This window comes from Rousettus aegyptiacus, unplaced genomic scaffold (assembly GCF_014176215.1).
Source record: "Rousettus aegyptiacus isolate mRouAeg1 unplaced genomic scaffold, mRouAeg1.p scaffold_m13_p_13, whole genome shotgun sequence".
Taxonomy (NCBI): domain Eukaryota; kingdom Metazoa; phylum Chordata; class Mammalia; order Chiroptera; family Pteropodidae; genus Rousettus; species Rousettus aegyptiacus.
The window spans coordinates 39364902-39381512 of record NW_023416288.1 but is presented as its reverse complement, the minus strand read 5'-3'; the positions used below and the strand labels follow the sequence as shown (position 1 = coordinate 39381512).

At 45.0% G+C, this 16611-nt stretch overlaps 2 pseudogenes; both read left to right on the top strand.

Annotated features, from left to right (window-relative positions):
- The first annotated feature begins 345 nt into the window (after nucleotides 1–345).
- On the top strand, nucleotides 346–464 carry LOC118611010 (annotated as a pseudogene).
- Nucleotides 465–13184: 12720 nt separating this feature from the next.
- On the top strand, nucleotides 13185–13303 carry LOC118610832 (annotated as a pseudogene).
- The last annotated feature ends 3308 nt before the right edge of the window (nucleotides 13304–16611 follow it).

Sequence of the window (16611 nt, the reverse complement as noted above, 5' to 3'; positions counted from 1 at the left end):
AAGGCTCCAGCAGTGGCGCTAGGGGCTCCTGAGGAAAGAAAACTGAAAGATGTATATGCAATTGGAACTCAGTCAAGATGAAGAGGTACCGATTCAGTGGGCATAGGAGAAAATGCAGGAGAATGCTGACAGTGGTTGTCCTTAATTAAGGTGAGAGAGTTCCTTCATTGATTTTTCTATATTTTCAATCAGAATATGTGTTTATCTTATATCAGGGAAAAGCTATATTAAACAATATCTAATCAGTAAGTTGAAAGAATGAAGTCGAACTTACATCACAAGGAGGCAGATAGAAATAGAGTGAACGAGCCTTCAGATAGGATTTAAAGACTTCAATCTGCATGGGGTCGTGGCCATGCCACCCTGAACAAGCCCAATCCTGTCTGATTTCGGAAGCTAAGCAGGGTTGGGCCTGGTTAGTACTTGGATGGGAGACCACGTAGGAAGACCAGGTGCTATAGGCATAAATAATAAATAAATAAATAAATAAATAAATAAATAAATAAAAAGGGATTGTAAGCTGACAAGGTCCTTGCAATCTGTGAGGTCAACCAAGGGTTCCCTCACTTAAAAAATACATCAATAAATAAATTTGAGTTTGGACTCTGTGATCTATAAACTAAAAATAAAAATACTTCCTTCCTAGAGTTGTTCTGAGGATTACGTGAGATAATGTGACTCAAATGCTTTACAAGGCTGTAAAAGGCATTAAGTACTGGAAGGTATTATTCCTTATGTTGTGAGCTGGGCCTGATTTCCAATGACCGGTGCTGGAAGTCAGGCCTGCTGCAGACACCACTAAGCATATTATGGGATTAAGAGGCTCACGGCCGATTATCTACAACACTGGTTTAAATGTTTGGTTCTTCCCACCCTGTGGATGTCACAATTTGCTCCAGATGAGTGAATGCTAAAAACGTGTGCCAGTTCAAGTGTCTTTCCTCCTCGGAATTGAGACCCGGGCCTTGAGGACCACAGAGAGAGTGGGTTGCAAATCCCTTGGGCTCTTGTTTCTTTCACCTTTTCCTGGGCTAGGATAAAATTACAAAGATATATTTCTATTTTATTCTCACAATTCAGGAAAACTACAGAAACCAAGCTGATATATTTTTTCTATTCATAAAAGAGGGGGAAAGACTGGAGTTCTGTCTGTGTATCCAAGCTGAGAGGGTAAACTTTCTACTCTGACCAACTCTCAGCTTCTTAATATCTTCTATTATTCCCTCTTCTAAAAATCCTTTCATAATTTTGGAATTTACTGTGCCTTCTACAAAGCTCTGAGGGAAATATTCACTCCTCATGTCACTTAACTCAAAGATGGAAACAAACCCGTCACAGTGTGTACTAATGCATGATTGCCCCTCATTCTAAATTTCTCTGCACCAAGCAAAAGGGGTGAATCACGTACGTAGGCATGCTCACCTCCTCTGGACCTCAAGCTTTCAAGTTCTCTCTTTCTCTTGCTCTCTCTCCCCACCCCCACCCGATTAAATGGAAAGATAACAGCCGTTGGAATCGGATTCCACTGGGTTTAAATCCTGACTCCCCCATTTACGAGGTTTATGGGCTGGGTAAGTCAGTGGTCTTCTCAAAGTCCCAGTTTCTCCATTCTAGTGAGAATACCTAATGTACAAAACTGTTATGAGGATTGAATGAGATGAGTGCAAAGCATCAAGCGCAATGCCTGCCATATAACCAGGCTCAATAAATACCAGTTTCCATCTCCCCCTCCCTGGCCTACTTAGCGCTAGTTTGAGCACAGCACGTGTCTTGATTGTATATCCAGCACAAATTCCTGGACCTCCGGCACATCAGATGTTCCAAGCATTCAGACGTAATAAATTGGAGGGAACCCCCAGGACTGTAGGAAGCCTGGTTTCCCAGCCCCTTAAGCAGACCACCTACCGCTGCCTGCAGCCGCCACCCCATGAAAAGAGCAGCTGCCAGACTGAGGGACAGGAGACAGGCTTCCATCTGCACCTCCGCCCTCTTGCCTCCTTGCACAGAGGGCAGCCACGGTCCCCAAGGAGGCAGAGATTTCACTGTTTCAAATGACAGATCCGCCTGTGCTCTCTGACCCAGATTAGACCCAACCCGGGACCAGCTCATCCGCCTAAGTCACCAGCAAATGATTTTAATTCGCTCCCGGGAGACTGTAAGAACACTTGGGCCAGTAAGGCATGTAATCCGGTGGAGCTCTGCAGTGAGCCTTCGTAAGGATGTGGGTTTCACATGTTCCACTAATATTTCTCTGGCCTGTCAGCCCCGGCTTGTCTGTGGGAGCCGGGCTGCACACACAGCCCTCCCGTGCTCCCAGAGTTGGGGGAGGGAGAGGTAAGGAGGAGGCAAAGGAAAACTCCGAAGGAAAAAAGAAAACACTAAAGACCTAACACAGTCGTTCTCAGAATGTGGCCCCCGGGCCGGCAGCAGCAGCGTCACCAGGGAGCTCGTTAGAAATACAGATTCTCAGTTCTCACCAGGCCCTACTGACTCAAAAACTAGTGGTGGGGTCCAGCAATCTGTGTGTTCACGAGCCCTCCTGCGGATCTGATGCACGTCATAGTTTGAGAACCACTGAGCCAGACTGACAATATTTAAGTCGACTCAAAGTCTAAATTCAACGAGGAAAGCAAGAATCCAAGGAAGTACAATTATGATAAAGAAGGAAACCTCTGGATTGGACAGGAGCCCTTTGTTTGAATTCCACCTCCAGTGATTGCTAACTGGGTGTTCTTGGGCAGGTTGCTTAACTTCTCTGAGACTCCATTTCCCTGTGTGTAACATGGAGGTAATCAGACCTCCCCTGCAGAGCTGGGGGTTCAGATATACTCTTCGTGGATGGCCTGGCACCTATACGCCGATTCTTCTGGCCACCACGCCACACAGCTTCCCTGGTATTCATTTTAGGGGCAGGATTTTTTCAACCTTGGCACTATTAACTTTTGAGTCTGATCATCCTCTGTTGTGAGGGGCTGTCCTGTGCATTGCCAGATGTTTAGCAGCATCCCTGGCCTCTACCCACGAGTCGCCTATAGCTGCCCCAAGTTGTGACAAATATAAATGTCTCTAGACGTTGTCAAATGTCCCCTGCGGGGCCAAATTGCAACTGTTTGAGAACCACTGCATTAGGGTATTGGGATTCAGCATAAGTAAAAAGCAAGGGCGTTGTATTAAGTTAGATCTAAACTACAAGTCCGTCTACCAACTAGATACCTGGCCTCAGACATGTCTGGCACCTGTCTGAGCTTTGGCTCCTCTCCTGCAGAATGATGATTAGAACATCTACTTCATAAGGATGGGGTAAGATTGAAAAGGTATCACATGAAAAATGCTCAACAAATTTGGATTTCTGTTGAAAATCTGATCTTCCTTTGCTTTTGGCTTGACTACTAAGAGGCAGAGGGATAGCTGAGATGAACTTTTGATGACGTCTCTTAAGTTACAAGGCAAGGAACAGCCAGTGTCATAAAAGGCAAGCAAGCAGCCATCAGAGAGAAGGCCTGGGTCTTCACTCTGCTGGGCTTGGTGTGACAAAACATCTTCTGGAAAAGGACAATAACAGGCAACTCTTTTGAGAGGTCGTATGACAGTCCATCTCCCCAAGTCCATACTCTGAATCTTGGAACCAGGTCAATATTAGGGCGTCATTAAGCCATTCACATCAGCCTGAGAGGCGGTGAAGAAAATAGGGTGATTAAGAGCTTGAGGTCTGAGTCACACAAACCCGACTTTGAATCCTAGGTCTGCACATACTGGTTCTGTGAGCTCGGCCAAATTACTTACACTCTCTGAACTTCAATTTCCTTATCGTTCAAATGAGGGGACAGATTGTAGCCACTCATTAGGGCCCTAGCAAAAAGTTATATGAGCTCATGTGTGTGCAACACTTAGCATTGTGCCTGAAAGTTATCACATTACTGTGTCAGAAACACAGAAACCATGATCTTTGTAATGTCATCTCATTTAGCTAAGCCCAGGACAAGCGTGCATGATAAAACTGAGAACACTGTCTCTTGACAATGATCACAAAGACAATGCATTTCAGTGCAATGAGAAACCGGTTCGCCATTTCGCTCTCCATCATTTCGAAGATCATTCTGAATCGAGGGGCTGTCCAAGCAGAAAGTCTGTAGTTCTGCCTAAACTGTAAAAGGTTAAGCAACATCAGCTTTAAAGGGACACTTTCCTTCACATCCCTAGGTGTGTGTGTGTGTGCATGCGCAGAGTGAGAGAGAATGAGAGTCTTCTTGAACTCAGTACCAGTCAGCTAGAACCTCTCACCTCAATGATAGGAAGGAAAGACCTCTCCGGAATATTATTTTGGGGCCGCTTACAACACCACGGCTCAGTGTGTTGCCTACACTACTTGATTTATCCATCCATAGTCCCTATTTATAGATGAAAAAGCTGAGGCTGACAGGGCTCGTTATACCTATACCCTATTAGGCGGACAGAGAACTGGCCTAAATAACTCTCTTCTTAATTCTTAGAGAGATCTTACAACCAGTCTTCGACATCTATTTCACCGCCTAACATTTTCCGCAGTCAGAAGAATTATCTTCCTCTAAGCTCAAGTTACTCTGAGATCTGATTTAGGGAAGTGAGAGGAACCGAAGCGAAGCCAGGGTCATGGGCTGGATTTATGGTCTCCTCAAAACATCTTTATACCCAAGCCAGACGCAGCCCCAGGGACAGAAAGTCACAGAACTATACTTCAGTGTTTTTACTTTCTGCGCCAGGATGGGGCTCCCAGCCTGGATTCTGCCTGAAGAGCAGCTGGCAACCACCTAGGTACATCTCGGCCATATCTAGCACCGTCTTGGAAATCGAGGTCTCCTTTCATTTTTCGAAGGGCACCAAATTTCTCTGGTTCACATTCTCTTCATTTTTTGAATCCCAGTTGACCATAAATTTATCTCTAAAATCTATCCTTTTATGTTGGGTCTGTACTGACTGAGCCACCACCAACCTCTGGACTGCCCGAGTGGTTTGTCAGGCATAGTCACACTTTGCTCTGCTCCCGAATTCTGTAAAACCCAGACACTGAGAACACAACGAATCAGGCTCTGAGAAACCTCATCGTGGGCTCCCCTCCGTGGCTTCCTGCAACCCTCCCACCGGAGTCTTGTTGAAAGACTCTGGTTAGACTGGTAATCTCATCGCCCTGATTCAATAGCAAATGATGCATTTAAAAGGCTTCCTTTAATTTTCTCGATGATGTTTACACTTAAGTCTTTTCCACCTTCTTTCTTTTCAGGAAAAAACAAAAACAAAAACAAAACAAAAATTACCTCTCTGGTGTGAGTCCACCAAAAAACCATTTGCGATTTATCATTAGGAAGGTTTTTAGTCAAGAATGTGGGGCCGGGGGCGCGGAGAGGGGTTGGTAATTAGGTGACTGCTGGGATTGATTTAGAATGTAAAGACTGGCTAGGAATCACTTTTGCCACAAAACTTTCACTTCTTTTAAGTTTAGTCCAGTAGGAAAATTCTTCCCCTGCCCCATCAGTGGAAGAAACCAAATAATAAACATACTTTGTCATCAGATTCACGAATTTTGATTTCTAAGGCGTCTTTGCTGTTGGCGTTGGGTTACAGTGCTCAGGCGACAGTAGAAAATAGTGTAGAAGGAGTGAAAGACGTGACCCGGATTAATCCCTGATCTAGCAAAACTCCAGTTACTGCTGGAACTAAATTCGTTTCCTAGGATTTTTACCATCTTCCCATCTCTCAGACACATCTGGACAGCTGGGTTCCAGATAACGGGGAATGAAACGAAAGCTGAAATCTTGCAGCCAGAAAACCTGTTTATTTTTATTTGAAGTTCTTAAAAATCGTATCTGGGAGGAAGTGTGGTCTAATTTTTAAAATTGTCAGTGATCTCTAATGTCCTGAGTTCTGGTCTCTTTGATTATTAACAACTAATCATAGGAGAGCTTTAAGGTGATTTGATTTAATCTAAATGTGGCCTGGTTTTCCTGGCGAGTCCTCGGACCCCAGAATTAAAGATGCTATTCACGTATAACTAAGCATCCAACATAGAAAATTTAATCCTGGGAAAGAAGTTTGAATTTATGATCAAATTTGGCAAGAAAAGGAATCACTAGGTATTTCTTTTAGGGAGGCAGCATCCTATATTTACAAAATTTCCACCAGGCACTCAGGAGTTAAGAATTTGGTTCTCCAACTAGGTTTCAAGACGTCCTCTCCCAGAAGTCTCCAAAGGCAATAATGAGTATTGGCACACAATTTCCATCACTACATAAAGCCCAGTAGAACCTGTATGTTTGTCCTTGATAAGGCTATACAGGCAACTAAAACACTGAATTTCTTTGATTTGCAGCTGGAGAAACACAACTCATCTGGTGACACTTGTTGTCATATTCTGAGCAGAAGCTCTCATAGATAGTCTTTGATTCATGAAAATCCAAAAATAAATTTTTATTACTAATTTAAATTTGCTAGACCAACGCCTTTAAAATATGGGGTCTGTGAAGGGGAAAAAATGATTTAAAAAAGGATACTTGGTGGAGATGTTTGTCTGTTGGACTATTGGGTGGTTGATTTGTTTTGAGGAGGGTTGGAGAAATGAGGCAAAGAACAAAAATGAGTGTGAAAAGAAAATAAAATAGCCAGCAAGCACTTCACAAAGCTTTTATAAATTAAGGGTAATTGGTTATAGCACCTCCTAATGGTTGGAGGAGTTTTTGTTGTAATCATTTATTTAGGCTTCATTCACTTCTTACTTTTTCTCCAACTCAACTGGAAGATGGAAAATGATTGTTCTCCAAATAGAATGCTTTCAGGATGTGATACCCTCGGTATTTCCAGAGTGCCTTCGGGTGTGTTCCACTTCCAAGAAAATGAGGCCCTGAAACACTGACTGACCATAACTTGATAGTTCCCCGAGTGACAATATGAAGGCATTCTTTTTGTAGAAGTTTCCTTCCAACAAGATATGAACAGCGTATCGCTACCAACTTACAAGCATCAGGCTTCTTGTGGATATACATTACTATTCAACACAAACTTCGCACAGGCACAGTTCTGCCAAAAGACAAACTATACCTCCTTTACCTGAGGGGAAGGCCAGCAAGCGCTCAGCCTGCTTGCTGCTTTCTTCCCAGCCCCCAGGCCAGACATCGTTAATCAACCACAGAACCTTTCTCAAGAAGAATCTTTCTCAACGAAGCATTCCAGGCCCTAATACTAATCGACCAAATTTGGCATGAATCCTAGTAGCTTACACAGCCTTAAGACAAAGAGGTCCCATACATTTAAGATATCATACTCTTGGGAGGGAGTAAGGCCTAGGAGACTGAGCATGAGCCCACAGCCACAGTGAACTGGTCTTAGACCCCAGCTCTGTCACTCTGCTAGCTAGGTGTGCTTAGAGAAGCTACTTTGCCTCTCTGGGCCTTGATTTTGTTCTCTCGTCAACAAGAGTTTCTCATCTGCCAATAGAATAACTGTGCCTCGGACTTGCCGTGTTTAACAAATGCTAAGTCCCTCTTCTAACACTATTCATCATAAATGGAGTTCTGGATCTTACCTGGAATTCCGAATTCTCTCTCAGTCCCCCCTGCCAACCTCCCCAGCTTTGGCTTACCAGCTCATGAGTGTCCCAGATGCAGCAGATAAAGTGCAAGAGAAATGCATTCACTATTACAAATTTCGGGGTACATTAAAGACCTAAATACGGACTGCTAAGCATAAAGTTTCACCCTATACAACCAACAAGTGTTTACCGTCCTGTTGGGCCCAGGTAGGCACGAAACAGACGGCTAAGCCTGTGAAGCCACGTCCAGAAGCCATTAAGCAAAGAAAAACAATTGCAAGGTAAGAGTGGGCAAATTTGCTATTGTTCAGGCCAATTTGCTATGGCTCAGGCCATTTCTGGCCCATGCTTAGTTCCAGGTCCTGTGACAGAGACCCTTTTGCCTGAGCAGCTCAACTTCGCCACATGGTCTTTCTCTGCTTCCTTCCTCTGGAATAAATGGAGCTGGTCCCAGGTCTCTGTGACCTGGTCCTCAGTGCAGGCACTGGCTCCCACTGAATCTGAGAAAACCAAAGAATGAACAAAGGGAGGGAGAAGGCTGCCACCGCCATCTTCCTCCAAAGGGCAACCCCGCTGCCTTTGGTGGGCAGACAGGAGCTGTGAATGCAATTATGCCCAATGCTGAGATGAAACCTGGGAATGAGCTGGCTCGAGCTTTCATGAGAGATCAAGACCGTGTAGCGCAGCAGTGTTTACAGGTTTATAGATCCGCCTGGGGCATCCGACGCCCTTGACTGTGATTTATTATTACAGGACAGAGATTATCTCAGACTGGGCTGGAAATGGATCTTGGCTGAGTTATTTACTCACCGGATGCAATGTGTGAGAGTTGATGGCCTTGTTTCTCAATTTGTCAGTTGTAACGGGAGTCCCCAAGGCTCAATTTCAGACCCAGTATTGTTTACATAGTCCAGCAATAATACATCACATGTGGCAAAATAGCACAAATTCATTTTTATGCTGATGATATGGCTCATGCATAATAGCAGCTAATGTGCTTCTCCTTTTAGTTGAAATTGCAGCTAAGTTTCTAAAGGCACAAAGGGTCTTTTGTGTTTTGAACCATAAAGAAGAGAAAGTATATGACAGTTTTTAGAAGGATTAATAAAGGGTTTTGATCTGCCTCGGCTGCCATCTGTAGAAGAGCCCCATTATAGCAGTTAAGGCCATTATAATACCAGACCATCTGAAGGTATCTGACAGGATTTTTATTATTATTATTATTATTATTATTATTTTGGAACCTATGGAAAATGGCTTCCCCTTTCGCTGCTTGCATTTAGGTGATGGGAAAGGAATAATTTGAGCGATGATTTCCATCTGGTACTTTATTCAAATGGCCAGCACCCACCATATGGAGATGGCACTTGCTAGCATATATATTACATACCGAGAGATGTGCTATATTTAAAACAATCTCCACATAAATCAACTCACTAGGAATCACAACAAATTGCCTGCACTCTGACTCTGAAGACTCTTTATCCAAAAAAAAAAAAAAAGCACACCAGCATATTTTAAAGAATATAGAGATGCCCCCAAAGAGGCAAAAACTGCATTTGGTTTCTAGATTTAGACTCCAAGAATATAAATCCTGGACATCTTTCTCAAGAAAGAGCAGTGCCTTTTAAATAAGATTTCATGCTCTATGACACTAACCAATTTAAAAATAAACAAAACAGCAACCTCCTCAGGAATTCGGTGTGTTTTAAATGAACATTTAATAAATAAATAAATAAATAAATAAATAAATAAATAACAAAATCATTCCATACCCATTTTTTTCTTTTTTATATGGTCTGGTCCTAAGAAGCCCTCCGCCTCCCCACACTGGAAGACAGCAAGTAGCTGCTTGGCCACGGGTAATTTGGATTTAATTGTGTTTGCTTAAACTGTACATTCCACTCCCAAACCATAAAAATGAATCCTAGAAATCCCAAAGACTTGAAAACTCTAGAGTCTGTTTCCTGTTTGCCTTCTCGAAGGAAGGCTCCCAGGGCAGCTCCATCTCAACCTGTGTGTTTCGCCCTTGACTTCTTGCTAACATGCTCCGTGTGCACCACCTTATTTCGAAGTGTATATGGAAGGTAAGAACTAGTGCCTTTGAGGAATGATGTCGCAGCTAATTGGTGGAGGAGGCCAATCAGAGGAGGGGCTGGGTTGCCAAGGCCCTCATTCTCATTTGCATATTACATTAAGGGCTTGCGTCCATTCATTCGTTTTTTTCAACAAACATTCGTTGAACATCTACTATGTGCTGAGGAGGAAAAAGTAGTAGCAAGAGCACACACACACACACACACACACACACAGTCTTGGAATCTGATGGGCCTAAGTTCTGGAAATGCCTTTGCGGCTTTCTAAATGGGTGACTCTGGGTGGCTTTCTGAATGGGTGATTTTAACCCCTTGAGGCCTGGCACATAATAGGAGGTCAATGAAGATTTGTCAAGGAAATAAGCGATTACGTTTTTGTTTCTTAATCTGTAAAATGTGGCTATCAGGGCCTACTTTGCAGGGTGGTTGGGGATCTGGAGAGAAAACGAACGGTTAGTGCTTCGTTATTAGTTCTGTCAGTGGCCCCTGTGGAAGGCAGACCAGCACATCGACCAGTATTCTGCAGTGTGGTCGACAACCAAACCTCACTCGGGGATGGGTGGGCACGTGCCGGTGAGATGCAGAACAGGCATCTCCGGGGAAATAACTCTTGAGCTGTTTTTCAAGGTAGGTAAAATCTGGCCAGGCAGCAGCGAGGAGGAACGGCGCTCCAGGCGCAGGGATTGGAGTAAACAGAGGCAAAGGGCCGTGAGGGCGTGGCGCGCCCTGGTCCACCTGCTCCTGAGGTTCGGGGTCCGGGCCTGACGCGGGGTGGCGGGGGGCGGCTGCACGGCGCTCTGCTGGGCCCCGCAGGCCGTGCCGAGGAGCTGGAAGTGGACACGGAGAGCTGTGAGCCGTGAAGAGCAAGGGACGCCTTAGGGTCTCAAACCCAAACCAAGCCCCAGCGACGGGAGGGTAGGGGGGTTTGATGTCATGATTGAGAACAAAAAATATGTATTTGGTTTTTGTCCCATTTCGGGCACAGAGGGCTCAAAACTGCTGGAATTTCCTAAGTGATGAGAATGACAAGCGTGTCTTTGGTTGTGTTAATGAGGTGGCTTTTGCACCCCACCTAAGGAGGGGGGCCGGTTGTCGGGAAAACCGACCGTGTGATTAGAGGGTTGTAACTTTCAGCGCCACCCCGACCTCTGGGGAGGAAAGTGGGGCTGGAGGCTGGATGGCCTCCCGAAGTCAGCGATTTAATGAATCGTGCCGATCTAATGAAGCCCTTATAAAAACCTGAAAGGAGAGAGTCAAAGAGGTTCCAGGTCAGTGGCTCGCTAGGAGGGGCATGGAAGCTGCCCGGACTTCCCTGTACCTCGCCCTGTGCGTCCCTCCCGTCTGGCTATTCCTGTAAGAAAGAGGTCGCCCGGCAAGAAAAAGGTTCCTCTGAGTTCCGGGGGCTGCTCTAGCGAACCGAGCCAGGAGGTTGTTGGACCGTCTCATGTGTAGTCGGTCAGTCTAAAGCACGGGTGACAGACAACCTGGACCTGCGATTAGCATCCGAAGTGAAATGGGGGGGGGCATCTTAGAGGACTGTCAGGAGCCATTAGGAGACACTGAAGAAGTCACGTAGCTGATAGCCATGAAGTAGCTGCTAAGGCTGCTTAAACAAAGCTCCTAGGAAGCGGGGTGTGGAGTTAAACATTACTAACCCTGGAGGGGAGGTTTGCCTCCTGAAGAAATCTTTTTAAGATAGTGGAATGTTTTACAGCCCAGAAAAGGATGTTTGTACCCTGAGGGAAAGATATTTAGGAACTTATGTGAATGTCAGCATTCCCACGGTATGTACTCTGTGCTTTGCTATTGTATTCAAAAAGAAATATAAAGGCTGTGCTAAATAAACTCGGGCTGCAGCAGTGACTGTATGCCCTCCCGAAGGGCTTTCCTACCTTCTTCTTTTTTCTTAGGCTTCACCCCTCTCTTTCAGGTACTGATCGACTTTAGCCTGCCTGATCCGGCATAGGACTGAACCTTTAACTTGTGGGATCTGACGCTGTCTCCAGGTGGATGGAATCGGAATTGAGCAGGATTGTAGGATACCCAAGTGATGTCAGAGAATTGTTTGCTTGTATCTATAATCTATAAGCGCGCGCATGCGCGCACACACACACACACACACACACTCACACATTCACACATTGGGATTGGGAACTTAGGTAAGAAAGAAACCTGCCGGCAGGAAGCCACCTGCTGCCACCACGGCCACGAGAGGATCCGGGCATCGGTTCTCCCAGGTGTCACCAGAAAATGCGTGGGAGCCACCAGGAAACCTATCATTCCCCTGAAGTACTCGACTCTGAGGACTTCTGAAGTCTGAGTTTCCATATTTTCAGCCTGCTTCTTTCAGACCTGAATTCCTGAACTTAACTGCTAATCCCATCGACTTTTACATTTTTAGCTTTTTATCTCATGAGCCTTTTATCTTAACATTTTGCCTCTTTTATGTTTTTAACCATTTATCTTATTAGCTTCAAGCCTTTTATCTTTTATTTTAAATATTACCTATTTTATCTCCTGAATCTTATGAAGATTTTAAATTGATTTTTTAAATTAATATTCTATTCCTCTTCCTTCGTTTTTCTCGCCTTGCTGGGAATGTGTTAGCTTTACTCTCCTGGTAACTTTCTAGTTTCCTTTATTTTAAAAAGAATTCCTTCCTTCATTTCTTTCTCGTTTTCCTCTTCCTCCTCTTCTTTGCCTTCCTCTTCTTATACTTGACCCTGTTTGAGTTTGTTTTTTCAATGTCGAGGAAGACAAATGTCGATAGTGAAGGAAACATGGTACGAGGCCGCTCCACGGACAGAGGGGGCTGTGTGAACCCCAGTCTCTCCCCAGCCTTCTCGGCCACCCCTAAAATATACCGGTGGCCCCCCTCCCCCTGCCCGCAATCCCCGCTCCCACCAGCTCCACCAACGGTTTATCCAGCCCTCTTAACCCATTAAAAAATGGGTTAAGAGGGAAAGACAGAGAAAGGAAACTTGCCTACAGAGAATAATGGATTAAGCCCTCCCAGTACAGTTCTGTGGCAGAGCACACAAAAGTTACTGCGATCCCTTTAAAAGGGGGTTTTATTTCTCAGTGTAGAGTCAAGGAAAAGGAAGGAGAGAAAATGAAAAAAAAAAAAGGTACTCGAAAAGGTACTATTTAAAATATCACCCTAAGAAGAAAAACACTATTTACATTTTAGGGTGTGTGTGTGTGTGTGTGTGTGTGTGTGTGTGGCACATGTACATGTGTTTTTTTTATTTAAGAAAATGAGATGATACTGTACGTACTAAAAGGTAATATGCTTAACTCATTTACTTAATTGCAAATACATTTCCACATCAGGGAAAATCATCCAACATAATTTACTTTTTAATTTTGTTCTTTAACATGTTTCAGGTTTATCTCATTTTGTGGGTGAACTACAATTTGTGTGATCCCCTCTTTATCACTGTTAGATATTAGAGCCACACAGTGAACATCTTTGCAGCTACTCCTCAGGGCACAACCCAGGAGTGTCTCCTTTAGTGAATTTCCTAGGAGTCTACAGCCATGCCATCCTGCACAAGCCTGATTCTGTCTGATCTCAGAAGCTAAGCAGGGTCAGGCCTGGTTAGTACTTGGATGGGAGACCACCTAGGAAGACCAGGTGCTGTAGGCATAAAAAAATATTAAAAAAATAAGAGATTGTAAAATGATGGGGTCCTTGTAATCTGTGAGGTCAACCAAGGGTTGCCTCGCCTAATAAATGAATGTATGAATGAATGAATGAATGAATAAATAAATAAAAATAATTTCCTAGAAAGAGTCTTCCTCCAGGCCATCCTCATCTTGAAGTGTTTTTATATTGTCTCACTGCCAAGCAAGGAGGCTGTACCAAGTCAGTCACATCACATAAAAAATACCAGTCTACTCCCTGGTTCAAGGCATCATTCTTCTTCCGAGTTACTCTTTCTAGCCTTGCCAAAGTGACAGGCGGCGTGTTCATTGGCGTGCTGCGGAGGCCCGGTGATGCCGGCCGTCTCCTCATACAGAGGCCAGGCTGCGCCTTCGTCCCGTCCCAAACTGCTTTCCCAGACTGAGCTTTGGAGTATCGTCGTGAACACACCTTGAACGACACTACGAACAAAACTCCTACGACGCACGTGTTTGTACTGACTGTGAGGACGCTGCGGATGGCTTGGTGGGCCATGGTGAAAAATCACGTCATCTTCTAGGACCCGTTTTAGTGCTAGAAATAGCCGTGCTTCTACTGAATGTCTCATTTATGTTTCTCTTATTGATGCTGTGGAATGTGCGGCCGATAGCATGGCCTTCCCCTCCCCCTCCCCCCTCACAGCTAGAAAGCTCGGAGCCAGTTCCTTCCAACTTCCAGCGAGCTGGTTCCACACGCCTCTTTGTGCCCCAACCTCACTCGCGGCTTCTTCTTATCTTTCCAATCCTTATTTTCTCTTTGTCATATTTCCTTCAACTACTTCCACTCAGATTGTCCCTTGCATGGCAGGCACTTATGCCTTGTAGTGTAAATGAATAAAGCATGGTAATTTATGAGTTGATTATGGCTCCTTATGCTTGGTGTCGCCCGGGGCCTTGGCACCGATATTGAGCTAATGTGGTACCGCCTGGAGTTTTTCACATCATGCCAAACCCTGAAAATGATGACGTTGGTATGAGTCACTAAGGTAAATGGAAGATGTTCAGAGATGGAGGACATCGCCCACCCCGTCTTATTATTCCCAAAGGCCTGAAAGACCATTATCTCGGAACACCTGTAACCCAGGGGTGGCACACAGGTGGAGAGGCGCTGGGCTTCTATTCAAGGCGATCACGGCTTCTTTGGCTCCTCATCTCCTGGCCTTGCTCCCGGCCACCCTTTCCTCGTTGCCCCACGGAGTCTGCCCTCCTCTCTCAATTTCTTCTCAGTAGCATCCGTCACCTTCTCTCTGTTGTCCCATCAAGGCGAGCGTTAAAATAGGACTCGGACACCTAAACTCAGTATTTTTTCTCGTTCACAGTGGCAGAGGTAACTGAGATGCTCTCCATGCATATTTCATTCTTCTAGGCACACAGCTAAGTCACCTTTCCTAGCACACACGCCTCTAGGAAAGCACATGTCCATATTAAAGGGTAATATGCTTATCGCGTTTACTTAATTACAAATACGCTTCCGCATCAGGAAAAATCATCCAACATAATTTAGCTTTTAATTTTTTTCTTTAAAATGTTTGTTAATGCTTGTCCCATTTCATGGGTAAGCTACAGGTCGTTTGCCCATAAAATGGGATAAACGTGAGGAGAAGCATGGGACCGCATCTCACCCATGAAATATGAGCAGGACCGGTCATGTCACTTCTTGGCGCAGGGAGTGAAGAGCATGTGTCTTCTGTCTTTCTCTCTTCCCTCGTCAACCTTTATAGTTTAAGATTTCAAAATTTAGGAAGTTGTTACAGCAGTTAGTGTATGTTAATTAAAGCATCTCTTTTTTTTTTTTTTTGCTGTTTCTAAAGAAAGAAAAAACAAGTATTTCTGATTTTTTCGAAGATTATTATTACTAATCACCAAGGAAACACAGATCTTTTTTAAAGCCCTAAAGTTTGGGAATTATCAAATTCTTGGAAGAGCGCTTTCCAAAAAGTAGTTTGTAGAACATTCGTTTTCCAGGAAGTACACAATAAAATGTGGAGAAGAAAGGTTCTGTGGTTTAATAATATTAGGGAGTACAGAATGAAAAGAAACAGGCTTCCTTGGTACAGGACTTCTCAGAGCCTTTAATATTAAGTTGTACATTGTGACTGAGACAGATTTGTCTTGGCCTAAAAGCCTAAAGATCAAAGCAGAACAGAATAAGAACTGGTTTCTTCCAGCTGTGAGATTTGTACCTCTGAGTACCTTTAGATGAGGAAATTCTATTCCACTGGAACTCTGCTATGGCCCAGAGTTCCTCCCAGAACTGACCTTCTAATGACTCCTTGCCCCCCAGAAGAGCCAGTCCAGAGCTGACACGCCATCATCTACCTCATCACGATGCTTCAAACCCACCAGAGTTCTGGCAGTGCTAGAACCTCCCCCAGCGAAAGCACAGCCCCCCCCCCCACCCCCCACCAAACCAGCGAGGCAAACATTTGGGGTGTGAGCCTAATGATGGTCCAGAGGGAGCAAGACACGTTGCCATCCGAATTCCACGTAAGCATGTTAGCAGCCAACTGCCGAAACGCCCTGTGGCAAATAAAGTTTATATTTGCATGGATTTCTGAAGGGGAGACTGTCTGAATTAGCTCCAAACCACAGCCGGCTGGAGGTTGTAATGCTACAGTCTTCGAGCCCCAACACCAGCTCGAAGCTGCATCACCCGCGTCTGCCTAAAGCCCCTAGACTTCAAGCCTAAGGAGAATTGCTGCGTGCAGATCTCAACAGACAAGATAGCTTGGAGGTACTTCTAAGGCACATTATATGTGCAAGTCAGTTTTCATCTCATTGGAAGATGGCCAGCATCAACCCCAGGAGAGGTCTCTGTCAGCTCCAGACCAGAAGGAACCGACGTCATCCCCGGGAAAGAGGCGAGGTGAGACCCACCTCAGGCCTGCAAGCCCCTGATGCTCACCGGAAATCCTTACATCTGCAGCACACTGATGGAGTGACAGATGTCAGCTGATGCTGCGGAAGTCGTCCAGCGCCCAGGACCCTGGCCCACTTTTCCCCAAGGACTTCAGTCTCGCCGGTCTATTCCCAGTGCTAATCCCTTGGCTCTGTCATCCAGATGTCATACCTGATGGCAGTGGCGTACGAGGACACCGAACTCGCCGCCTCCCATGAGCGGACGTCATGCCACCTGGAGCCTAGATACAGCAGGGAAGCTAAACGCCCAGGCTGAAGCCGCCCCTTGCCTCTGCTCACACCAATGCCCACACAGTCTCATGTCCCGAAGTCAACCTCCTCATTGTCGCACATCTCTGTCACAAGCCCAGACCT